This window comes from Cupressus sempervirens, chromosome 3, assembly GCF_028749045.1.
Source record: "Cupressus sempervirens isolate cs-2001-9-10 chromosome 3, ASM2874904v1, whole genome shotgun sequence".
In the NCBI taxonomy this organism is placed as follows: Eukaryota; Viridiplantae; Streptophyta; class Pinopsida; order Cupressales; family Cupressaceae; genus Cupressus; species Cupressus sempervirens.
Genome location: NC_143120.1, coordinates 123,579,927 through 123,593,532, shown reverse-complemented (window position 1 = coordinate 123,593,532; position 13,606 = coordinate 123,579,927).

Genomic DNA, 13,606 nt, shown 5'->3' with positions numbered 1-13,606 from the left:
TCTAGAGAAGAGATGTACTGGAGACAAAAATCTCAAGAATTATGGCTTCAGGATGGGGATGGCTTTAGGATGGCCTCTTGTACCCTCCTGATTAATGAAAATCTTATCAAGAATGAAGGTATTAAATTTTTCAAGAATCTTCTTGCTCCTGATGTTTTCCCTTCCCCTACTGCACCACAGGTTGATGAACTCATTTATTCCATTCCAACAGTGGTTTCAGAATAGGATAATGATATTCTGATGGCTCCCTTTCTATACAAGAAATTCGCAAAGTTGTCTTTTCTTTCCCGCCTGACAAAGCTCCTGGGCCAGATGGTTTTTCTTGCACTATTTTATCAAAGTTGTTGGAATATAATTGGTTGGGATCTATGGGCGGTTGTGGAAGAATCTAGAAGGTCTAAATCTATGCTGAAATATTTTAATACCACAAATATTTCTATCATTCCAAAACTAAGGGATCCCCAAACTTTTGCAAATTTTAGACCAATCTCCTTATGCAACTTATCCTATAAGATTATTACCAAAGCCATATATCTTAGGATTCAACATCTTATTCCACATATTATTTCCCCAGAGCAAGGTGGATTTGTTCTAAGAAGGGAAACCATGAAAGGGGCTCTTGTGTCTCATGAAGTTCTTCATTCTATTAATTCAAACAAGACTTCAATTTTTGTCATAAAACTAGACATGATGAAAACATATGATAGAGTCTGTTGGAAATTCTTACTGTAAATACTTGCCAAATTGGGTTTTTCAAAAAATTGGTGCAAATGGATTAAGGTTTGTATTTCGGTGGCTTGGTTTTCATTGATCATTAATGGGAAGCCTGAGGGTATTTTTCCTTCTACTCAAGGGATTCGACAAGGGGACCCTTTATCTCCAGTTCTATTTATTATAATGGCTGAAGCTTTCAGTAAGACCATCTCACATCAACACTTGCTTAATAAATGGAAAGGAGTTCTCATTTTAGGTACAAAAATTTCCATTACACATTCTCTTTTTGTGGATGATACTCTTTTGTTTGGCTTGTCAAATGTACAGGAAGCTCGACATATTTTGTATACACTTGACCTGTATTCAGTAGTGTCTAGTCAGATGGTTAATGCTTAGAAATCCAAGATTTACATTTTCAATACTATCAAATTGGTTTCTGATAAAGTTAAACAGGTCTTGGGTTTTTTCGAAGATTCCTTACCTTCAGTCTATTTGGGCATTCCTTTTTTCATAGGCTCAAGAAAATCTTCGTATTGGTCTTCAGTTATTCAACGTATCCAGTGTCGAATTGCATCTTGGAAAGTTAGATGGTTGTCACTGGCAAGAAGAATCTTGTTGATTAAATCAGTTTTAGCTGCTATCCCTAACTATTTTATTGTTGTCCTTAAGATTCCATCCAAAGTACTAGTTGCAATTCAAAAATTGATCAAAGGTTTCCTCTGGTCAAGTAACCTAGATGATTCTCAAAAGATTCCACTTGTTTCTTTGCAAGATAAGTCACACACTCCTAATGTTGGAGGGACAGGAATCCATGATCTTTCATTTAGAAATGAGGCATTTGGTGGGAAATTGATTTGACACATGTATTCTAAGTTTTAGTCCACGTGGTGTAAATTATGCAGCAAAAATATATGGATAACAATGATCCTTCTAGAGTCTTAACAATCTCTAATCCTCCAAAAGGTTCGATTGCTTGGGACTTTATGATAGCTTTGCGCAAAATCATGGTTGACTATATTTCCTGGGAAGCAAGGTAATTTTTAGTGGCTAATATTCGTAAATTGGCTAATTTTAGAATTTTTGGGCTGGTAATTTGCCTAATAATTTAAGATTTGATACAACCTAAATCGCCATAGTTTTATAAAATTTAGTTCTAGAATATTTAAAATTGCTCAATAATTTATTTTATTGAATATTTTAAACTCAAATATTCGCCACAATATTTGTTACATGATTAGATTTGAGTCACTTAAATATAATATATTATTGGAGAAATTAAATTGAACTGACCAATAATTATCATAATTATTAGTTACTTTAGGTATATATCACCAATATTTAGTTTTCACTATTGATTTAAAGTATATGTAACGATCCTCATAATATTCCATGAGGTAAAAAATGTTCAATTTTGATTTGTAATATTCCATGGTGATTAATGAACTTACTATTACTATTGAGAATTTTCAATATTTTATACAAAAAAATTATGATTGGAAAATAATCGCCAATATTAACCATATTTAGAATACAAAAATTGAGAGATTTGCCAATAGAAATAATTTTGATTTTTCAAAATAATGAAAGATTTGCCAATATTCTATAACATTTTTTGGAGGTGGCTTTCTTAAAGTTTACCCTACTGGGAAATCAATAATGGACTTAGTATTAATTTTTGGAATGATTCCTGGCATGGTCTAATTCCCTTATCTAAAAGTGGGATTTCTTTGAATATTATTCATGTTGCGGAAACCCATTGGGGGACCCAGTTGAATCAATATGTGGAATATGTTTTTGCATTCTCAAATAAAACAGTTTGGAAAGACCCAAACAAGTTGCCTCTCTCTTTTCAAGAAATTAACCAATTTCAAAATGTTCTGAATTCAAGATCAGTCTACTTCTCTGATGTCCAAGATCAGATTTTTTGGGCTCCAGCTAAGGATGGTAAGTATTCAGTGAAAAGAGGGATACAAAATTCTACAACAAAATGATTTGAATAAACCTACATCTAGAGCTTTTTCATTTTGTTGGAATTTGGTAGTTCTACCTAAAGCAGGTTGTTTCGCATGGCTGGCATTAAAACATAGAATTTTAACTAGTGATAGACTGAATAGATTACAAATTGCTAAGCCTTTTAAATGTGTTCTTTGTAAGGAATAGAATGAAACTGTGGATCATTTATTTGTTTATTGTTCATTTTCTTATCAATGTTGGTGCTTTATTTTGAGCAAGCTTAAGTACTCTACTCCCTTGCCTAACAATCTTTGGGATCTATTTCAAGCCAAGCCAATTCGTTATCAAAAATCATTGTTTGCAAACCTATGGAAATGTGTTCCAACTTTGGTAGTTTGGGCTATTTGGTGGGAAAGAAATAAGCGTATTTTTAGAAAAGAATCCCTTCCATTAGAAATTGTCTTAAATGGTATTGAAAGATCTATCTCAGAAGTGACTAATTCCAGTTTGAAAAGGATTAAATTTAATCTGATTGTGACTCATTGGGATTCACAACTTGTCCAGGAATGGAAATTATTATTTATTCCTAATGGGTGGAAAATTAGTACATCACCAGCTCAGATCTTATTTAGGAAGAATAGTTGGAGACCTCCATCTTCTGGTTTTTGGAAGTTGAATTTTGATGGTGCTTCTAGAGGAAATCCTGGTCCTTCGGGTGTTGGGGTTTCTATTCGAGATTCTTTTAGTAAGGTTGTAGCAATCAGATTATCTCCTCTACCTATTCACACAAACAATATTGTTGAGGCTCACGCTTTGTTGGCTGGGCTTTTATTAGCTAAACAAGGCTATTTTAATAGGTTACATATTATAGGGGATTCTTCAGTTATCATTGATGCTTGTATTCATATACGCATTATTTCCTAGAAACTAAAGTATGTTCTCAATCAAATTTGGAGACTCCTTGATGAATGTTCGGAAGTTTTCCTTTCGCATACTTATTGTGAAGGAAATAAAGTTGCAAATTTTTTATCAAATTTGGGATGTGATGGGGTTAATGTCTCTAGTATTCATTCTTTACCTTTTATTGAGCAACATAAGGTTTTAAAAAATATTATTCATGATGACATGGTAGCAGCTGATAGTAGTAATGTTTGAGATAAGCAAGTTATCTTAAGATGCCGAGTATTTTTGTTTCATGTGCCAAGCTATGCATCATCCTTCAGGAGCTGAGCTCCTTAGTATTTTTCATTGTGAATCAAGCTCAGTCAATTTTTCAAATGCCGAGCTCTTTAGGCTACATCCTTTCAGGTGCCAAGTATGCATTCTGATAACTAGTGCTGAGTTCTTTAGCTGTGCCGAGTTCTTTAGGCTTCAAGTGTCGAATTATTTAGTGGTGCTGAGTATACAAGATCCTTTCAGGTGCCGAGTTGGCAATCTAATAACTAGTGCCGAGCTCTTTAACTGTGTCGAGTTCTTCAGGCTTCAGGTGCCAAATTCTTTAGTAGTGCTAAGTATACAGGATCCTTTCAGGTGCCGAGTAGGCATAAAATTAATGAGTGTCGAGTTACTAAGTGCCGAGCAACTGAGTCTTTAATTTAGATGCTGAATTTTTTTTAGTGTCTTTGATGCCCAGTTATGCTTATCAGATGTCGAGTTACCCTGTTTATAAGTTGGTGTCGTACACAAATGAATTTAATGTCGCATGCTTTTATTCAGAGCATTTACACTGACATGACCTCCAAAGTACAATTTGTATGATCCAAACCTTTTATTATCTGATGATATTTAATTTTGATGTCATGTTGGTCAATTGCTTCATGTGAAGAAATTTGAATATTTAAGGAGTAATGTTTGTAGTACTATTTACAGGCAGGATTAGGACGTCGCTAGAGAGATTGAATGACAAGTTTCAATTTGATTATTTAATAAGACTCATCGCATCATCTCAAAAAAAATCTCCAAATGCTAAATTAGGCAAATTCAGTCTGTAAGCTAAGATTGTGTTGAAATATAAATTTTGGGTGGGATATTGATTTGGCCTACGTAACATGTCATATGCAACATCATCTAGTCATGCCAAAAAAAAATCAAATTTGGCTACAGCCGACCTTAGATGAAGTTGTACTTCCTAGGCATATAATGGATGAGGTGTTGTATCAAATGTTCACTATGAACTCACACTCGATCAGTTCAACCATTCGGTGCATCATTGGTGAGGAGCTTCTCTGTCCCTCGACACTTGTGTTTTTATATCCCTCCCAATTCATATCTATTTTCCTCTCCAATGTCATGGATCTTCTACAATCTCCAGAGTTACTTCAAGGATTGGCTCGTAAGGTAATTCTACCACATTTCTTACTGGATTATAAATTGGAGATGGCCATGCAGAAATATGATTTATGGAATGGTATGGCTTTAGTAGGTGGTCTGTTTTCAAATTTTCAAATCTTGCAAAAGCATGAAATTATATTGTTCTTGAGGTGGTGAAGAATTCCATAGATAATTGCAATATCAATTATTTGAAACAATCTTTGCCTTCTGATCCATGATTTTTGGGTGAGTGGGTGGTGGAAAGAATCTTGTTAGTTGGAATGGCCATGATTAATTTGCAGTCGGATCCTAATGTTTCAACCCCCACTTAGTTGAATGCATTGGTAATAATTCCACAACCATTGGAACAGAATCTTTGGGATTCAATCAGTGTGCCTAACTCTGATTTAGATTGGCTCATACATAATTCAGTTTCATGATTTGGCTATGGAATTCTCTTTTTTGGTCTCCGGCTCTTCTATTCATGTTCTTTCAGTTTGGGCAGAATTGCAAAGTAATGGTTCATCTCGGCAATTATCTTTTTTCAATTGGAGGTATCTCTTATGTTGCAGCTCTAAGTCTATTTGTTGCCAAACTTATTATATATGTATTATGCAGAAGCTTAGAGTGGGTTATTTTAAGATGGGTGATAACCTTTTGTAATTATTTGCTATTAATATATACATACATGTAAACTTTAGGGATGATGTTGGGTTTTCTTCACTAATTCTTTCCCAGTTGACCTCGTTGAATCAGATTAATAAATATTATAGTGGCTTGCCATGTTTGCTTTAAAAAATAAAAATAAAAAGGCCTAGAATACATATTACATTCCTGAATTTATAAGAAATCATCTCCTCAATTTGTGTTGAGAGTGAGAGATCTCTTTATGCAAACATAATCTTCTAAACTAATAAAACAAATCTATTTATGTACAAATTGACCCTCTAAATGGTGCTAAGTAGGACTCCACCCTTGTTTATATCAATTAATGGGTGCATGAAGCCATAGATAAGAAGAAGGAAGTTGTAAGAGGGTCTAGGAGTCACTAGAAGCTCTAAAAATGGAAGTGTGGCCTTCTCGAAATGTTTCCATGACTTAAACTATCATCAAAATGTGTTTCTGGTGCATTGAAAGCTCTAAATTTAGAACTGGTAGTTAACTATCGATGCACCTCCGAAATAGTGCACCTCTGAAGTAGTGCACCTATGTAGTAGGTTCAAAAAATCCAAAATTTTCCCAAGTGTAAAAACTAAATTTCTAGCTTCTAGGTTTTCTTTCCCTTTATACCAGAGTGATGTATGGATTTTTCTCTTGAATTTCTCGATAATCTCCATCACTTGCGAAGCTTCCAGAAAATCTAAAGTCTCATAATTATGCCTTACTATTTGTCAATAATTACTGATATCCATTCAAGTATCTACAAAATTGTCAAGTCTGCTATCAAGTTTCAACAAAACCTCTTCAGTCTTGAATGCTTGCCTAAAATCTTCATCAGATGAAACATCCTCAAAAGTTCTTCAAAATTGTTCAGCCACTATTGGTACTAACTTGAGCTTTTTCTTTGTCTTATCTTCAAAAATCTTAAGAGAAATAGCATCCTAATACCTATATGCATCCAAAAATTTCTCTTGAGACTAGCCTTTTAACTTTTGAATATCTTCATGAAGTCCTTGCATGACCTTATTTCTAGTAGCTATCTTCTCAATCCAATCTTCAAGTTTATCAATCTCATCTATTGTATACACTTCCATGAGTTTATGATACCTTTGACCTTTTATTATTTGGAGTGCTTGAAGATCTTTTCCCTAGGTATGTACCTCATCCATAAACCCAAAATCCTCGTCTACTATAGATACTAGTTTCTTCGCTTTAGAATGAACATAATGCTACAGGTTCAAATTAGCCTATATTATCTCTACACCTTTCTACTAAAAATTTCCATGTCATTGCTAACATTCTCCCAAAAATAAATCAACTTGGACACTCCCCTTATCTCTCCTTTCTAGTGCCACAGCGAGAGTAACCTCTAGATGGTCTTGATCCAATGGACCTAGAATTTCATGTAGATATCCTCCTAGTAGCTCATTTTCTTTGTGCAGCTTTATCAATTTATTCTCATTATCATCAAAATGCATGAATACCTCCCTAATTCCCATAATGATAATTACTTTAGCTACATCTATTGTGGGCTTTCCTAGTAAGACTTATGTAATTGTATAGTCCTTAGGAGTCAAATCTTCAGTCTTAGCATGTGGACAAGGAATGACTATGTGAGAAAGTAGGTCCTAATTTGTATTCTTCATTACGAAGGTCAATTGTTGCACATCACCTATAGGTGCTCAAGCCTCTTGATGGCTTCTACTAGTGCATCTATACTCTCCACTTCATTTTAGGTTTGGTTGTCACTTTTGTCAAACCATAACTTCCCTTTTCAACCAAGCTGGTATAGTGCCCATCGTAGATGTATATTTAGCTAAAGAGGAGGACATCTCTATAGCCCTTTTCTCTTACCCCTCCTTTTTGGAGTCTTCTCCTTTAGACAAATATCTTAATTTGGTGTCCCTACATCTATAGTATCGAAAGTCCTCACCTTTATATCCTGAGAATTTTTCTAATTTTCTTCAGGTATATATCCATCCTCTAATACTTCATTAGTTGTCTTTTTTTCTGGCTCCTCTTCATACACCTTTCTTTCTTCTTTAGTGATAGGGGGGATGGGAGTAGCTAAGCCTTTGTCCAAAAATGACAACTCTTGAAATGATGGTGGTGAGGTACCTGGAGATCCTTCTGGTAATAGTAGCATTTGATTCCAATCCTCTCCCAAAGGTTGGTTCATGGGTGTATCTCATATTTTATCGCCCTTAGTCCCTACTAGGATAAAGTCAAAATTAGACATCTTTAAAATATTTTTTCTCTACCCCTCTTCTTCATCCATCCACTACTGTTGCTCATCCTCTAAAGTTGTAACCTCAATAGGTTTGTTAGGAATAGATGGTGGCATGATGGTGGAGCTTCTCCTCCTCTCTTGTTGGGTAGCCCTTGCAAAGCAAGTCCTTTGAATCAATGGGAGGTTTTCTTGTTCATCTTCATCTTCTTCATCCTCTTTAAGGTAGTTTTTCTGGACTAGAGGAATAGGTATAACCCTTCTTTGTATCTTTTTCTTTCTAGTCCTCCTGACCATAGGTCTAACTTTATCTTTCTTAGTAGCTAAGGGGCAGGCTTCTTCACTTTTATAGGTGGTGACACCTCCTATGCTTCTTGTTCTAGTGCTTATTCCTATTCATGATCTAGTGAAGGCACCTATGGAATATCCCAAACTTGAGTTGCTTCATCATTTTGAGGCTCTTGGTTCTTAGGTGCTTGAGATACCTCTTGGGGTTGAGTTGCCTCTTCTTGTTGAGGTACTTCAGCTTCGAGTTCAGCCTACTTTGGAGAAGCTCTTTTCCTCTTATTCTTCCCTTTGTCAACTCTAAAGTAACCAACTTCCCTGTCACACTTATATATCATTTTCATCCTAATTGGAGATTATGCAGGGAAAGTTGGTACTGTTACTTTTGTACCTTTACCCTTAACTAGGCATGTTGTGGCTTGAAAGAAAATAGTCTTAGGAACTGGGTCCAACTTTAAGGGCTTCTTGATCTAGTCTTCGGTCAATTGGATTATATACCTCTCCATGTGATTGATATCTACATTCTCTTCCCTGTCAACCTTTGCATTCATAATTGGTCTATCAAATATCTTGTCATGGTTGTATAAGGGATCTAAGACCTATTGAGTGTCTTGTTGGACAACCTTTAGTGGGATCTTTATCTTCAAGGCACTTCCTACTAAATATAGAGTCATCCTACAATAATCCCTAATTTTCATATCATAGTCATCTACTTCATGTTCATCAAATGATATTCTATTGCATCTTCATGAACGAATTATTTTCCTGCCAAAAGCTGAACTCTACTAATATTATCAAAGAACAAACAAGGGGAGTTATAATCTTCCAAGGGATATTGATCCCATTCTACATCAAAGTTCATGATATCTTTTTTTTCTCAACTGGAAATGGACCTATAGTGATAGGCCATACCCAAGTCTTCTTGTGTTGTTTCCTCACTCTCTCATATGCAGATGTAAGTTGTCTTGCAATCTCTAGTAAAATTAGCCTATTCAATAGATATCTCATGAGTTTCATTGAAATCACATTTGTACCTACTACCCTTAGGTAGGTGAATTTCCTAAATTGGATGTAATATGCACCCATCTCTACAATCTTTTTTGCTACCTCTACTGACATCCTGTTGGCATTATCACCCTTAATGAATCAAATGATTGAAAAAATGAAAGCATCATTCACTATTTTGTATTCTTTGCTCTAATCTGAGAGATTCTTCTTTACCAATTGGGGATATACCACATAAGGCCAGGTGTTCACATATTGCATGATTTCCTTCTTATACAACTCTAGATAGTCAGTTGTCTTTGTAGCGAGAAATACACTAAGTATGTTTTCATGTAAAACTTGGGGTCAGCTTCAACTCCTACCAATTGCTCATCTGAGTTTTCACTTAGTATTTTGGCCCAATCAATTGGCACTTTAGATTTTTGATGGTCTCGATGAAATTTACCATCCATATATTTAAGTGCCCAATTGTTGGTAGACCTATAACCCTACTCAGAAGCACAATGGAATATCTAATATCATCCTTCATGTATCCTCTAGTCATATCTACCTTGCCTAATCTTTGTCCAACCAGTGTTCTATCAATCAAGAATGATGATTGTATGATCTCTTTAGCTTCCTTTTCATTTTCCCTATACCATCTTTTTTCTTGATGATAGGTGATTTTAGCATATTGATTTTCTCTTAGGATATGGAAAACTTTCTCAATGTTTCTCAATCTTAAGTCTAGGACTATCTTCCCTATTATACTCTTCACAACTCTTTCTTCTAACACATAATTCTCTACTAATTTCATGACCAACTCTAAAGAGTGCATTGATGTGGGATGTGAGGATGCATTAACCAAGCTTGATCTGATAAGTGGTGAGACCATCAAGGACCTCTCCTTCGACTTGTTGCAAAGTACTAGGAATATGTTCCAATCTATATGCCCCAACTCAATATCTCTAACGTTTGAATGTACATTCTAAAAGTGTGATTTCTTTGGTGCACCTTAAAACTTGAAAAAACTGGTTTTGGAGCCATCTTCTCAGCAAGTGAGGACGATGAGGAAGCCAGCTTGTCTATACAAAACATAAATACATTAGTCCAGAGGGGTCAAAATTAAACCCTAACAAAACCCTAATTGCTAAAAAACTAGACCTTAAACACCAAAACCCTTGCAAAATCAATCAAAATCCCTTTGTTTAGCTCTAAAATGCAATTTATTGCTCCTTGTGCACCTTGATAGGTGCACTTAATGACTCAAGGATAGTCATTTGCATGCAGTTGCACACATATGCATGTGCACACCCGAATAGGGTGTGCATACGTGTATATGTGCTACTATGCACATTACATGTGCAATGGGGAATCGGTCATCTTTGCAAGGTTAAGGGTGTGCAGATGTGCATCTTGATGGGGTGCGCATGTGTGCACCTTTACTTATGTTCTTAGTTATTAGGGTTTAAAATGGTATGCATATGTGCACCTTGACTAGGTGCGCATATGCACACCATTACTTAGGTTCTTTAGTTAGGTTTTGAAGAAAGCCATACACATGTACACCTTGGATAGATGCATGTGTGCAACTTTCCCTTAGGAGTGTTAGTATTTTTTAAGTTTTTTAAAGATGTAAATAAAGGTGCACATCTACGCACCTAGGATAGGTGCACATGTGTGTATCTTTCCTTTGTTAACTTAGTGCTTTTTGAGCTAGAGAGGAGTATTAGCACACCTCTAATGGTGTGGAGGTGCGCTCTCAGAGACTGAAGGAAAATATTGAATAAGGAGAGAGGCAATCCCAAGTGTTTATAGACCTAGGACTATGCGTACCCTTGGGATGTGTGCACTTGTGTAGGTGTACATGTGTGCACCTCCAAAGAGCGCACATGTGTAAGGTGTGCATGTGCACTAGGTGCACATGTGCACACCTTAACCTCTATTTCACCTTTTTGGTCCAAATATCTCAAATCTAACAACTGGGTTTCTTAGGCAGGGTACGAGGCAAGACCCAGACTCATGGCAGAGTCCCAAAAAGACTCAAACCCTAGACTAGGGGTCTTAAAAAGAAACAAAATTACTAGGGGGTCCCATTTTTAGGAGAAATGGGGCGTGTGTTGTGAAACCACAACACATACCTAGACTAGGCTAAGGACGTAGAAAGGAGAATGGTGAATAGGATTTTCATCAATCTAGAGTAGTATACCCTCTAGAGGAAGGTCATATATGTAGTTACTAGGAATTTTGTGGCACATCTTGTGCTAGTTTATAAGAGACCACATTCAAAAAGCCCACCTTGAGAACTAGTAGAAAAAAGGAAAAAGTTGGAAGAGGGATATTCAGCAAAGGTAGAAGAGTACTTTCCCTCCCAAACCCCTATTCATTTTGATAATGAAGACTCATTAAGGGATCAATTGTAGAAAACAGGAAGTCAAGATGGTGTTATGATAACAACAGGGAATGCCTAAAGAACCCCCAATGCCATTCTTAGCCCTTGCTATTGAAGATTTCAAACGGAAAGAGATGGATCCTATTGTAGAATAGGCTTCTAAAAAACTTTTGAATGATGATGACATTGTAAAGTGTAGGGATTTTATTCAATTTTTCTAGAGAAGCAATATATATCCAATTTTGAGGTGAAGTGCAAAGAGGTAAAGGTAGAGAAACCTAAAAAATAGGACTCTGAGATAGAGGAAGAGATAAAAGTTGAGTTAATACAAAACTTCAGTCAAATAACCCCTGAGGGGGGAAGGCATTTGTTAAAGGATTCAAGTGTCTTTATACTCCCAAAATTGGACTTTGCTAATGCAGTGGTTTTTGATGTTGTTAGGAAGGAAAGGACCAAATTTTATATAGAAGAAGAGGTCAAGGAAGCCCACAAAGGGGTAAAATACAATAATGATGATAAGGCCTTAGGGATATGGTCTATTTAAAAAAGGGATAAACATATACTCCAAGAAGTTTTAGATTCTGAACACACAGGGAGCCTAGTAGTGTACAGAGCAGGAGAAATAGATAGTGAGGAATTTGCCTACATAAATAAGGAAGTAGTTGATTTTGGCATGGAGGTCATTGTGAAAGAAAAAAATAAGTTTCTAGAATTAAATTAGAGGTTTGAAAAGGTATTATAAGATTATGATGAAAGGGGAACAAAGATTTATGAATTAGAAAAAATCATTTTTTAAATTGCAGAAGCAACAAAGTAAGAGAAAGGTAGGGGAAGGAGCCGGCTAGCTTATGATTGCAACCACCTCTACTACACCACCTCCCATTAGGCCAATCATTGAAATCCCTGATACTCCTCGACATCAAAAGTTCTACATTGTAGATAAGCTGAATGAGGAAAAGGCTAAACTCATAGCAGCATAGGTAGAGGTGCAAATTCAATATGAAGATAGGGTTAGAGACACAATTTTTTTTCTAGTAGATAGAATAACTAGCCTCTTTTCAATTTGGAGATGTCAAGGTTAGTAGGAATTTGGAAGGACTTAGAAAAATAATGATTATACCTTGAGAGAAATTTTGAATAAATGGATCAGCATGGAGGATCATATCACTGCTCTATGTTTTACTGTGATTGACAAGACTAATGATTGGATTAAGAAAACATATGATCAAACAAGTGACCTACTATATTTTGATCTAAAGAGAGGTATATTAAAAATAAATTTGAGAGCGTGTTTCTCTAAATATCTCAGTAGGAAATTTGATATTTTTCCTCATGTGCTAAAAAGCCTTGGTATTATAAAACATAAAGAGGAATAGGGAAATGAATTGAAAGAAATAATGAGTATTAGGATGAATAATGTTGTTAATAAGGACAATTATATTTAGTTTGAAAGAACTATTGAGGAAGTGGGTAATGTCCAAATATTTTTTGATTCTTTACAAGAAGATTTTTTAAAAATAAAGAAGTTGGCAAAATATATCTTGAAGAGAAAATAGGAAATCCTTTGTTTTAACTAGCTAGATGTCACTATTTTTGATAAGTGGATGGCAGAATATGCTTCAGCTTTAAAATTCTTGTAGGTTGCATCTAAGAATAAATTTATGGATAAATCCACTACTACTGACCTGAGAGAGAAATTTTTGACAAGGCTATCCAGGTAATTGTGGCAGAGCTACATGAGATGAGCCCTCAACCATCACAAGAAGTTAAAGACAAGATATTAGAGGTGGTTGAAGAAAAATAAAGCCAATTGCTAAACAAACTACAGAATCAAATCTAAGAAGAGTAGAAGATGAAAAGGTAGCCCCACAACCTAAAGAAGAGAAGAAAGATGAAGACCAATCATCAGATGTTGTGGAGGAACACATAATAGATAAAATAGAACAGGCCCAACCACAAAGTAGTTAAAATAAAACTACTCTGTTATCAAGCAAAAATTCCATGAGTGTTATTAGTTTCCTTGTGGAATGAAGAAAGTAACATTTTTGTCTTGTATGTAAACCTTTTGTTTTTCTTTAAGG